Source organism: Bombina bombina, chromosome 6 (genome assembly GCF_027579735.1).
Source record: "Bombina bombina isolate aBomBom1 chromosome 6, aBomBom1.pri, whole genome shotgun sequence".
Lineage (NCBI taxonomy): Eukaryota > Metazoa > Chordata > Amphibia > Anura > Bombinatoridae > Bombina > Bombina bombina.
Window position 1 is genome coordinate 772,304,604 of NC_069504.1, and position 13,754 is coordinate 772,318,357.

At 38.2% G+C, this 13,754-nt stretch overlaps 1 protein-coding gene across 1 annotated transcript in view; it reads right to left on the bottom strand.

Annotated features, from left to right (window-relative positions):
* Positions 1–13,754, bottom strand: part of PTGER1 (prostaglandin E receptor 1) — a 146,132-nt gene that overhangs the window by 130,079 nt on the left and 2,299 nt on the right. The gene's annotated exons all lie outside the window — the stretch shown is intronic.

The window sequence follows — 13,754 nt, forward strand, 5'->3', positions numbered from 1 at the left end:
TTTAAGAAAATGTTTCCCATATCTGACACCATGCGGGACTCGTGGCAGACAGTTCCTAAGGTGGAGGGAGCTATTTCTACTCTGTCTAAGCGAACAACTATACCTATTGAAGTCAGTTGTGCTTTCAAAGATCCTGGGGATAAAAAATTAGAGGGTCTCCTGAAGAAAATTTTTGTTCATCAAGGGTTTCTTCTTCAACCTATTGCGTGCATTGTTCCTGCAACTACTGCAGCTGCTTTCTGGTTTGAGGCTCTAGAAGAGGCTCTTCAGATGGAGACTCCATTAGAAGAAATTTTGGACAGAATTAAGGCCCTTAAATTGGCTAATTCTTTTATTACAGATGCCGCTTTTCAACTGGCTAAATTAGCGGCAAAAATTTCAGGTTTTGCCATTTTAGCATGCAGGGCGTTAATGGCTTAAATCCTGGTCTGCTGATGTGTCATCTAAAACTAAACTTTTGAACATCCCTTTCAAAGGAAAGACCATATTCGGGCCTGAACTGAAAGAGATTATTTCAGACATCACTGGAGGGAAAGGTCATGCCCTCCCTCAGGATAGATCAAATAAGATGAGGACCAAACAAAATAATTTTCGTTCCTTTTGGAATTTCTAGTGTGGTCCCGCTTCAGCTTCCTCTGCTGCAAAGCAAGAGGGGAATTTTGCCCAATCCAAGTCAGTCTGGAGACCTAACCAGGCTTGGAACAAGGGTAAACAGGCCAAGAAGCCTGCAGCTGCCTCTAAGACAGCATGAAGGGGTAGCCCCCGATCCAGGACCGGATCTAGTAGGGGGCAGACTCTCTCTCTTCGCTCAGGCTTGGGCAAGAGATGTTCACGATCCCTGGGTTTTAGAAATTGTGTCCCAGGGATATTTTCTGGAATTCAAAGGTTCTCTTCCAAGGGGGACTTTTCACATTTCTCGATTGTCTGTAAACAGACAAAGAGAGAGGCGTTCTTACGCTGTGTAGATACCTACATACCATGGGGGTGATCCGCCCAGTCCCAAAAGAGGAACAGGGGCTAGGTTTTTACTCAAACCTGTTTGTGGTTTCCAAAAAAGAGGGAACTTTCAGATCAATCTTGGATCTCAACATTCTAAACAAGTTCCTCAAAGTTCCATCATTCAAGATGGAGACTATTCGGTCTATTCTACCTCTGATCAAGGAGGGTCAATATATGACCACCGTGGACTTAAAGGATGCGTATCTACACATCCCTATTCACAGAATTTTCACAAGGGTGCTAGGGTCCCTTCTGGCGGTTCTACGACCACGGGGCATAGCAGTGGCGCCTTATCTAGACGACATCTTATTTCAGGCGTCAACTTTCCAGCTATCCAAGTCTCACATGGACATTGTGTTGGCTTTTCTGAGATCTCATGGGTGGACGGTGAACATAAAAAAGAGTTCTCTCTTCCCTCTTATAAGAGTTTCCTTCCTAGGGACTCTGATAGACTCGGTAGAAATGAAAATATTTCTGATGGCGGTCAGAAAATCAAAGCTCTTAACCACTTGCCAAGCTATTCATTCCATTCCTCGGCCATCAGTGGCTCAGTATATGGAGGTAATCGGACTCATGGTAGCGGCAATGGACATAGTTCCTTTTGCCCGCCTACACCTCAGACCACTACATCTATGCATGCTCAAACAGTGGAATGGGGATTATGCAGATTTGTCTCCTCAACTGCATCTGGACCAGGAGACCAGAGATTCTCTTCTCTGGTGGTTGTCTCAGGACCACCTGTCTCAGGGAATGTGTTTCCGCAGGCCAGAGTGGCTCATTGTAACGACAGATACCAGCCTGCTAGGCTGGGATGCAGTCTGGAACTCCCTGAAAGCACAGGGCTTATGGTCTTGGGAGGAATCTCTTCTCCCGATAAATATTCAAGAACTGAGAGCGATATTCAATGCGCTTTAGGCGTGGCCTCAGCTTGCTGCGGCCAAATTCATCAGGTTTCAGTCAGACAACATCACGACTGTAGCTTATATCAATCATCAAGGAGGAAGAAGGAGTTCTCTAGCGATGATGGAGGTAACCAAAATAATCCGATGGGCAGAGGATCATTCTTGCCATCTCTCAGCAATCCACATCCCAGGAGTAGAGACCTGGGAAGCGGATTTCCTAAGTCGTTAGACTTTTCATCTGGGGGAGTGGGAACTCCATCCGGAGGTATTTGCCCAGCTGATTCAGCTATGGGGCACACCAGAATTGGATCTGATGGCGTCCCGTCAGAATGCCAAACTTTCTCGTTACGGGTCCAGGTCCCTGGATCCCAAGGCGGTACTGATAGATGCTCTAGCAGTGCCTTGGTCCTTCAATCTGGCCTATGTATTTCCTCTCCTTCTACGTCTGGTTGCCAGAATAAAGCAGGAGAGAGCTTCGGTGATTCTGATAGCACCTGCATGGCCACGCAGGACTTGGTATGCAGACCTAGTGGACATGTCCTCGGTTCTACCATGGACTCTGCCAATGAGGCAGGACCTTCTAATCCAAGGTCTGTTCACGCATCCAAATCTAATTTCTCAAAGCGTGGTTTCTCTGAGTCGGTTATTGATACCCTGATTCAGGCTAGAAAGCCTGTCACCAGGAAGATCTATCATAAGATTTGGCGCAAATATCTTTATTGGTGTGAATCCAAAGGTTACTCGTGGAGTAAGATTAGGATTCCTAGAATATTGTCTTTTTTCCAAGAAGGTTTGGAGAAGGGATTATTAGCTTGTTCCTTATAAGGACAAATATCTGCTTTGTCTATTCTTCTACACAAACGTCTGGCAGATGTCCCAGACGTTCGAGCATTTAGTCAGGCTTTGGTCAGAATCAAGCCTGTATTTAAACCTGTTGCTCAGCCATGGAGCCTAAATTTAGTTCTTAAAGTTCTTCAAGGGGTTCCGTTTGAACCTATGCATTCCATGGATATTAAGCTTCTATCTTGGAAAGTTTTGTTTTTAGTAGCTATCTCGAAGAGTTTCTGAGCTATATGCTTTACAGTGTGATTCCTCTTATCTTATTTTCCATGCAGATAAGGTGGTTTTGCGTACCAAACCTGGGTTTCTTCCTAAGGTTGTTTCTTATAAGAATATCAATCAAGAGATTGTTGTTCCTTCACTGTGTCCTAATCCTTCTTCAAAGAAGGAACGTCTGTTGTACAATCTTGATGTGGTTCGTGCTTTAAAGTTCTACTTACAAGCAACTAAAGATTTCCGTCAAACGTCTTCATTGTTTGTTGTTTATTCTGGTAAGCGGAGAGGTCAGAAGGCTACGGCTACCTCTCTTTCCTTTTGGCTGAAAAGCATCATCCGTTTGGCTTATGAGACTGCTGGCCAACAGTCTCCTGAAAGAATTACTGCTCATTCTACTAGAGCTGTGGCTTCCACATGGCTTTTAAAAATGAGGCTTCTGTTAAACAGATTTGTAATGCGGCGACTTGGTCTTCGTTTCATACTTTTTCCAAATTTTCCAAATTTGATACTTTTGCTTCTTCTGAGGCTATTTTTGGGAGAAAGGTTCTACAAGCAGTGGTGCCTTCCGTTTAAGGTCCCTGTCTTGTCCCTCCCTTCATCCGTATCCTAAAGCTTTGGTATTGGTATCCCACAAGTAAGGATGAATCCGTGGACTCGACACATCTTACAAGAGAAAACATAATTTATGCTTACCTGATAAATTTATTTCTCTTGTGATGTATCGAGTCCATGGCCCGCCCTGTTTATTAAGACAGGCATATATATATTTTTATTTTTAAACCTTCAGTCACCACTGCACCCTATAGTTTCTCCTTTTTCTTCCTAGCCTTTGGTCGAATGACTGGGGGGTGGAGCTAAGGGGGGAGCTATATAGGCAGCTCTGCTGTGGGTGCTCTCTCTGCCACTTCCTGTAGGGGAGGAGAATATCCCACAAGTAAGGATGAATCCGTGGACTTGATACATCACAAGAGAAATAAATTTATCAGGTAAGCATAAATTATGTTTCTTTACAATTGATGAATTCAGTTCCATCTAAAATATCACTTGCATTCCGGATCTGATTTTAAAAAGGGGAGAGTTGCGATCACTTTAACTTAAAAACAAGTTGATGTGCCTTGGTAATGTTTGTCTAATTAAACTGTGCCTTAGCCCAGAAAAGGTTGGGAACCTCTACACTAGAGTGTAATGTACACAGGAAGTCATCCATCTCATATAATAAAAGGCTTGTGTGGGTTATTACAAACTGTGAAATCTGGGAATCCCATAAATTCCTTGATCTTCAAAAGATCAAAAATTGTACCTATCACAAGACACATTATAGCCCCAAGTTAAAGGGGGCTGAAACCCAAAATGTTTATTTCATGATTCAGATACAGCATGCAAATTTAAACAATTTTCCAATTCACTTATATAATCTAATTTGCTTTGTTTGCTTATTATCCTTTGTTGAAGGAGCAGCATTGCACTACTGGGAACTAGCTGAAAACACTGGGTGAACCAATGACAAGAGGCATATATGTGCATCAACAAATCGGCAGTTAGCTTCAAGTTCTACATTCCAGCTCCTGAGCCTATCTAGGTATGGTTTAAAAAAAAAGAGAAAATCAGAAAGCAAATCAGAAAATAGAAGTAAATTGCAAACCTTGGCACTTCAGATGTTTCAGAACTTCATTTCCCATGATGCTCAACAGGACTTCAGAGTGCCTAAGCATCATGGGACTTCAGAGTGCCTAAGCATCCTGGGAAATGTAGTTCTGAAACACATGGCGTGCCAACGTTTGCAACTACTGCTCCATCTGAATCATGAAAATTAAGTTTTGACTTTACTGTCGATTTAAAACCTATCTTGACAGCAAAAGTTCTAAAACTGAACCTTAGTCAACCCTCTCATACCTATCAAGCATATGCAAGCGCATGGTGAAAATATGTAAAAAATAAGCAATTCCTTAAAAGAGACTTTGATTTTGTTGTATCTTATTAGGCAAACTTGGAATGATTCACCTCTACTGCAGTCGTTGCTTGGCAGTGTCTCAGCAGAATGAAATGCACACGTCAGATTTGCATGCTTATCCCCAGCTCACACATGCATCAGACATGAGGCATTCACTATCATGTGAGTTTCAGAAAGCGGTTTTAAATTGTTAAAAACTGTGTTAACTTGTCACAATTAAGTCTGGGATGAAATCCAGTCTCCGTCAATATTTGAAATGGATATGAAACTAATTTTTTTTTGTCATGATTCAGATAGAGCTCAGCATACCATTTTAAACAACGTTCTAATTCTATCATACAGTTTACTTTAGTCTCTTGTTATATTTTGTTGAAGAATGCACTACTGGGATCTAGATGAACACATTGGGGCCCATTTATCAATCTCCGAATGGAGCTTATGGGCCCGTGTTTCTGGCGAGTCTTCAGACTCGCCAGAAACAGCAGTTATGAAGACCGCTGCTCCATAACCCTATCCACCTGCTCTGATGAGGCAGACAGGAATCGCCGGAATTCAACCCGATCGGGTTGACTAAAACCTCCCTGTGGCAGCCGATTGGCCGCGAGTCAGCAGGGGGCGGCGTTGCATCAGCAGCTCTTGTGAGCTGCTGGTGCAATGCTGAATACGGAGAGCGTATTGCTCTCCGCATTCAGCGAGGTCTTGCGGACCTGATCCGCACTGTTGGATCAGATCCGCAAGACCTATGATAAATAGGCCCCATTGGGTGAGCCAATCATAAGATAACTAAGCAAATAAGACAATAGAGCTAAATTAGAAAGTTGTTTAAAATTGCATGTTCTATCTGAGTCATGAAAGTTTAATTTTCACCTGTATGACCTTTTAACTGCTAAAGTGTTGCTTTTTTTTTTCTTAGTGTTTTGGTGGCCCTAAAATAATTGGCTATATTTGGGGGATTATTTGTGTCTACCTTTAAAGTGTTGCAGTACAGCCGGGCCACTGCCCAGTACTGGGCCTTGACAGCCCTTCTGGTGGGCCTAGACCTGAATTGCCCCGACTGCGAGCTGTGACAGGCCTTCTGCTCCACACATAATAAATACTGGGCAGGCCTGTCAGAGTGCCAGTGCACTTGTTTGTGTGCATATATAGCGCAGTTCAGGGGGAGGATATTGTGGGACAAGGACTGGACCTGATACCAGCCTACGGACACCAATGAATGTATATATTTTCTTTCCCCATTTACACTAATGCATTATAACACACACACAGGGCCTTGAGGTCACTTGGGTTGAGAACCACTGGTGTACAGCATTGTCAGCTTGTAAGCAGTGAGGCAATGTAGTACTATACTGACAAACAATACAAACGTGCTTCACTCTGTGGGTAATTATAATGACATAGAAGCCGTAGCAGTGGAATAAAGTTCAACCTTATTGCTTCTTCATTAAAATTAAAGGGATATGAAACCCAACATTTTTCTTTAACGATTCAAATAGATCTTGCAATTTTAAACAACTTTCTAATTTACTTCTATTATCAATTTTTTAATATTATCTTTGTATCTTTGGTTAAAAAGCAGGGACGTAAGCTTAAGAGCCTGCCCGTTTCTGTAGCACTTTATTGCAGCAGCTTTGCAAAAATGTTATCCATTTGCAAGACCACTAGATGGCTGAACTATTTCCTGCAATGTAGTGCTCCAGACGCCTACATAGGTAGCACTTTAGCAAAGAATATCATGAGAACTAACAAATTTGATAAAAGAAGTAAATTGGAAACTTTTTTTCAAATGGTATGCTCTGTCTGAATCACAAATGAAACAGTTTGGGCTCATATTCCTTTAATATACAATTTACGCATTAATAGTTCCAGTTACGCATTTCATGTCCACATTACACAATTTATCAGAGCACTCTACAATGAACTATTCATGTGCGAGTCCTGTATTTATTTTATTGAAGGCTGTAATAACATTGACATTTTATTCCATTGCTAGTGTAGGTCTGTGATTATCGATACCCACAAAGCAGAGAGGTTTTCGGTATACAAGTTTGCATACAATAACCAGCACAAACCAATAGTGGAAAATATATGCATTAAAAAAATGGAAAAAGCAATAGAGAAAAATATGTTTCTAAAAAGAATTTTTTTTATTTTTATTTCCCATAGTAAATTTAGGAAGAAAGGACATATGATTGATAGCTCTTGTGCACTGCAAGCCGGAGAAAGTAGCCTCTATCCTCCAACCTGGAAAAAACAAAGACTATGCAACGGAACTTCTGAAGTTGCTGTTATTTAGTGCCAATACTTCAGTTTCGAGGTGAGCTTTTATTAATGAATTGGCTTTTACTGTTAGTGAAGAAAATTCTGTTAAAGGGGCAATTTAATTAAAAAAATCTTTACATTTGTTAGAACATGTTATTTAAAGGGACATGAAACACAAATGTTTTCTTTCATGATTCAGATAGAGCACTGGTTTATAAACCTGTCCTCAGGCCCCATAACAGGCAACATTTTGAGGATATCTGAACTTGAGCACAGGTAATATAATCAGCTGATTAGTAAACACAGTTATTTTACCCGGAGCTGTGATTTAGCTGCTAATTTGTAGCTGCACATATATGTTGTTTGTCATTGGCGAACTGATATGTTCAGCTAGCTCCCAGTAGTGCATTGCTTCACCTTCAAGAAAAGATACCAAGAGAATGAAGCAAAATTCCTAATAGAAGTTAATTGAAAATTGTTTAAGAATGTATGTTCTATCTGAATCATAAAAGAAAACATTTGGGTTTCATGTCCCTTTAAGCACTACAGTTTTGCTAACTATGAGGCTGATCGCGATCTCTTGTTTGAATTATCTGCATTTAAACAGCTGCAAATGAGTCATTTTCAACATTAAGGCGATTACAATCAGCCATTTTCAGTGTTTATCTGTAGCACTTTTTACATGATCAGTTCAGTGAAATTTTGCCCTACATGTAACTTGTGTCTGGCTGATCACAATCAAAATGTTCTTAGCGACACATTTACGAGCACATTTTTCACTTATTAAATCCCACAACTAAAAAGACTTGATATACCCCAACACAATTCTTTTCAAAGTATTACTGAGTACCCCAAAAAGTTTCAGAATGGAGTATTGATTCTGTGCACTGACATTACCCGTGCTGTATTGGATGGTGTTAGGAGGCAAAATCACCAGATACAAACTCTACCTGCTCAATTTGTGAAACTGATATTGTACCAAAAAAATATATATATATTCTTATTTAAAAATTGCAAAATATAAAAAGATTTGCACTCACCAGGGGTCATAGTTGTGAGTTACAATCAGTAGAACCACTGTAAAGAATACCAGCATGACCAATATTCCTTAAATGGACAGGAAACCCCAACATTTTCATTCATGATTTGGATAGAACATACAATTTTAAATGACTTTCCAATTTACTTCTTTTATCAAATTTGCTTCATTCTCTTGTTATTTGCTGAAGGAACAACATTGCACAACTGGCAGCTAGCTGAACACATCTAGTTAGCCAATCACAAGAGACAAATGTGTGCAGGTACCAATAAGCAACTAGCTCCCACTAGTGTTGGATATGTGCATATTCTTTTTCAATAAGGGATACCAAGAGAACGAAGCACATTTGAAAAAAGAAGTGAATCTAGAAAACTGTCTTGAAATAATACGCTCTATTGGAATCATGCAAGTTTAATTTTGACTTTCCTATCTCTTTAAAATGAAAATCCCTCTATAAAACTCCAGTCTAATATACGCAAAAAAAGAACATATAAAAACAGTTAAAAATAAAAACAAAACAACCTTGTCAGCTTAGAAATATGGGGACACCACTGCGAGACAATAGAAATGGGCAATAGGGGCATACTGGGTTGTGTAGGGGAAAGATCCAGGCCACGCCTCTAGAACGCCCCAGAATATCCACGCTTTTACGAGGCCCCTTGGCAACCTCTCAAGCGCCTGTGAATCTAGGCCATTCTATAGCAGTTTTCTTGTTTGTTTGTTTTTTTCTATGGTTTCCTAAGCCATTCCAATCAATATGAAGATAGATATGAATTAGAAAATATTTTGTAATCAGGCAACTATATAACAGCAAAGTTTTCACACAAAACTATGTGAAACATGGTCATTGCAGGGTTTTTAAGTGGGCTGTCGCAGGGAATTAATGAAAGCAAAAAATATCTGACCAAAGTGAATAGAAACCTGTCAGCATGGCAGTTCCATAGTTTATTGTATTAAAAAAAATAGTGCTATTAAAGGGACAGTCTACACCAAAAATGTTCTTATTTAAAAAGATAGATAATCCCTTTATTACCCATTCCCCATTTTTGCATAACCAACACAGTTATATTAATGTACTTTTTACCTCTGTGATTACCTTGTATCTAAACATCTGCAGACAGCCTCCTTATCTAAGTGCCTTTGACAGACATGCAGTGTAGTCAATCAGTGAAGACTCCTAAATAACTTCACGGGAGTGAGCACAATGTTATCTATATGACACACATGAACTAACCCTGTCTAACTGTGAAAAACTTTCAAAATGCTCTGAGCTAAGGGGCGGTTTTCAACGGTTTAGAAATCAGTTTGAGCCTAGCTAGGTTCAGCTTTTCAAAAATACCACCAAGGAAACAAAGCAAATTTGATGATAAAAGTAAATTGGAAAGTTGTTTAAAATTGCATGCCCTATCTGAATCATGAAAGTTTAGTTTTGACTTTACTGTCCCTTTAATATGTTAACTAAGCATGTGGAAACAGCCCGTAAATAAAACACGAAAAAAACAAGTGCATAATGTTAAAATTAAAAAAGTTCAAAACAGGGTTGATTTGATTAAAATCACTAGTTAGTAAGACCGATTTTAATCAGTTTAAATAATGATTTTCATTTTTACAATAATAACGTTTCAGATTATTTTTCCAGTTATACCAGACCATTACTGATTTGGTTATTGATCATTAGATATGCGTAGATAGATCATTGAAATAAATGAAAGTATTGGGAGGTGAACTATCTCCAGTTTAATAGGTTAACCTCCCTCCTCACACTTACGTCCTTGTGCAGATCTATTTCACTCCAAATAATCTTCTATTCAGTGAGTTTCTTTAAACTTAGTATGGGTCGATTCTGTGTAGATAGATTGCCAGGGGAGCAATGGTATTAAAGAGACAGTAAACTGACTACTGTGAGCTAGCTGATTGTCACTGTCTCGCCCAATGTGTTCAGCTAGCTCCCAGCAGAGCATTGCTCTCCTTCAACAAAGCATACCAATAGAATGAAGCAAATTTGATCATAGAAGTAAATTTGAAACGTGATAACTGTATGCTCTATCTGAAACCCAAAAGTTATCTTTCATGTTTATGTCCCTTTAAGGTCTATTTCTCAACCCTGTATGTTTATTTTATAGCATTTTTGCTGTGAAGACGGAGCATGTTATTTCTGCAGACACAAATTCATAGTTAATAATATGTGATAATATCTTCAAGATAATAATGTGACAGAAACCTTTGGGAGATCATGACATTGTGAATGGATTAATGGAATTAATTTACCAAAAAAAATAAACATTACAGCCATGAATATACAGCATCTGCTATATAATTAAAAACGAATCTATATTTTAGGATGAATAACCTTTTAGATTATAATGTTTCTTACATAGAAACTATCTTTAGATAGATTTTTTTTCCTCAAAACCCCCCCATTTTATTTATAAAAAAATAATCCTATTTAAATAAAAAAATAAAATTCAAATGATTTTTATCCACCCTGCACAAAAATCCTAGGTAAAGCTACCAGAAAAATGGCTTGTGCTTGATTTGAATACTAGTGTAGAACTGCCCCCATACAAGGTACACAGTGTGTTCTTGTGAAACGAATGCGTTTGAAAAGCATCAGTTAAACCAGGTTGTCACAGGTTTGTTGAACAGTTTAGAATGAGTTTCAGTTTGAAAACTCTGCAAAGGGGAATTCTGACTGGTTATATTTACATTAAAAAAACAACTTCCAAATAACAAGCATTTAGTATGTGCTATATTTTTTATTAGTAGCTCTATGTTAGAGATTTTCTGGTATTGTGATTTTTTGGGTGCATATAGGCAAGTATAATGCCAGAGGCACATGAAATTTGATAAATATTTAGACATGGGGTTCATTTATTAAGCAGCGGTTGCTGCTTTGGAGCCGAATCGTCATAACACTGCTGCTCCTTAAAGGGACAGTCAACACCAGAATTTTTGTTGTTTAAAAAGAAAGATCCTTTTATTACCCATTCCCCAGTTTTGCATAACCAACACAGTTATAATAATACACTTTTTACCTCTGTAATTACCTTGTATCTAAGCTTCTGCTGACTGCCTCCTTATTTCAGTTCTTTTGACAGACTTGCATTTTAGCCAATCAGTGCTCACTCCTAGGTCATTTCATGTGCATGAGCTCAATGTTATCTATATGAAATACATGAACTAATGCCCTCTAGTGTTCAAAATGCATTCAGGTTAGAGGCAGTCTTCAAGGTCTAAGAAATTAGCATATGAACCTCCTAGGTTTAGCTTTCAACTAAGAATACCAAGAGAACAAAGCAAAATTGGTGCTAAAAGTAAATTGGGAAGTTGTTTAAAATTACATGCCCTATTTAAATCATGAAAGTTTTTTTTTGGACTTGACTGTCCCTTTAACTTCTCCGCCACTTTTTAGGTGGCGGAGTGAAATCATCCCCATCCGATCGGGGTGATTGACAGCCCCTTCTAGTGGACAATTGGCCATCAGTGAGTAGGGGGCGGCATTGCACAAGCATTTCACTAGAAATGCTTGTGCAATGTTAAATACTGACAGCGTATGACATTCATAAATCTACCCCATCGATTCAGTTGGTTGTACTCCAGCTACTCGGGATTTTCTTATATTTTACCTGGAATACACAGTGCAGCTGTTTTGCTCGGGTCTTAATAATTTTAGGGATTCTTTACATTTTTTCTTCTATAATCATTTGGAATACTACTGTTTTTTTAATTAATGTCATGGCAAAAGTCATGTTTTAAAAGTTATTAAAGAGGTATAAATTATAAAACCAAATATAAATGAATACAATAATTCATCTGTTAGTTTGTAGTAGCAGTGCTAGTCTGGCAATGTAGAAAACAATAGTTTTACTTTATCTTTAATTTAATTAAAGGGATATGAAGCCCAAAATAATATATTGTGATTTTAGACATATAATTTAAAAAAAGTTTCCTATTTGCTTTTAATCAAATTTGCTTAGTTCATATGGTATTCTTTGTTGAAGAGATACCTAGATAGGTGTTTAGAGCACTACATGGCAATAAATAGTGCTCTTGCATTCTGCCATATAGGGCTTCAGACATGTGCACGCTTCAAAAACTGGCCTCCCTGATCTTCAACAAAAGATACCAATTGCGCAAAGAAGATTTGAAAATAAAAGTAAATTCAATTAAATTACGAAGTCTTTTAAAATTCTGTGCTCTAACTGAATCATGAAAGCAAGAAAAATTGTGTTTTATGTCTCTTTAAACACTAGCATAGTTTTTTAGATAGACTTTCAACATCTGCATTGTCCCTTTAGAAGTAATAAATAGATTAATCAGGCTTATTTACGTACACAGGCAGATCAAACCAGCTAGAAAGATACATAGAAAGAGAAAGATATAGACGCTGTAGATAGATAGAATAAGAGAGAGTGATTCATGCATTTGTGCATATATTTAATAAAAAAAAAACATATACAGTATAGACAAAATTGTATTTCTAATAGCACCTAAAGGAATAGAAAGCACTACAGTTTTCTACCATGAGTATGAAAGCAGCAATATTTTAACTTGTTAAATAAATTTATATTTTTTTCATGAACGCATTAGTTGACAATCCGTTATCGATAGACAGTGACACACCTCAAAAGCAAACACATTTTTTTCTCATTAAAGCCTGTTTTCCCATATAGACCATAATACATTTTGAAATGTTCTTTTTTTTTTTTTTTTTTTGATACAACAAGAAAAACAGAAATACATATTGTACCACTTCACTCACTGGATGGTCATCACATTTACTTGGTACGCAAATTTCTTTTGCTCTCCTTCCACTCAAAGAACCAACCCGCCCACTGATTTGGTCATCTTCTGTCTAACATACGACAAATAATATTAGCTATTTTTTGATCCGTCCCCTAAAAAAAGTTACAGCAGGTGCCTATATTTTTTTGCTTTGTTTTATTACAAACAAATATGAACTGTCTATTGGTCTGTCCAGCTCTGGAGATAGAGAGAGAGAGGGTAAATGTTTTAACAGCCATACATTAGGAATGAGATCCTTTTTTTTTTTTTACATTTTTGGTGCTCCTCTCAGGTTAAAGGGACATGAAACCCAAATTTTGTCTTTAGTGATTCAGATAGAGCTTGTGATTTTAAACAACTTTCTATTTTACTTCTATTATCTAATTTGTTTTGTTCTCTTTGTATCCTATGTTGAAAAAGATTCACCACTGTTAGAGGCAATATGCTCTCTAAACCATAGGGGGCGCAATAAACAGACAAACTGGGGTGATATGTTACAGGAAAAAATTGCCAGATGTGTGTCAATGGTATATATAAATATATATGTATGTCCCTAATAAGTGAAAAATACCCAGCAGGACTGCCTTCTTCTTTTTCTACTGTCCCTAATAAGTCCCCAATCGTTTGCAGTAGACTATAATCTTGTCCAAAGATTTTGTTTATTCATTATCTGAGTGATGTCACAGCCGTGTGGACGATAAACAACTTGCTTGACTCGGATGGAGGGTTATACGTCAGATTCCTTTTCCCTCTTATTCTTGAC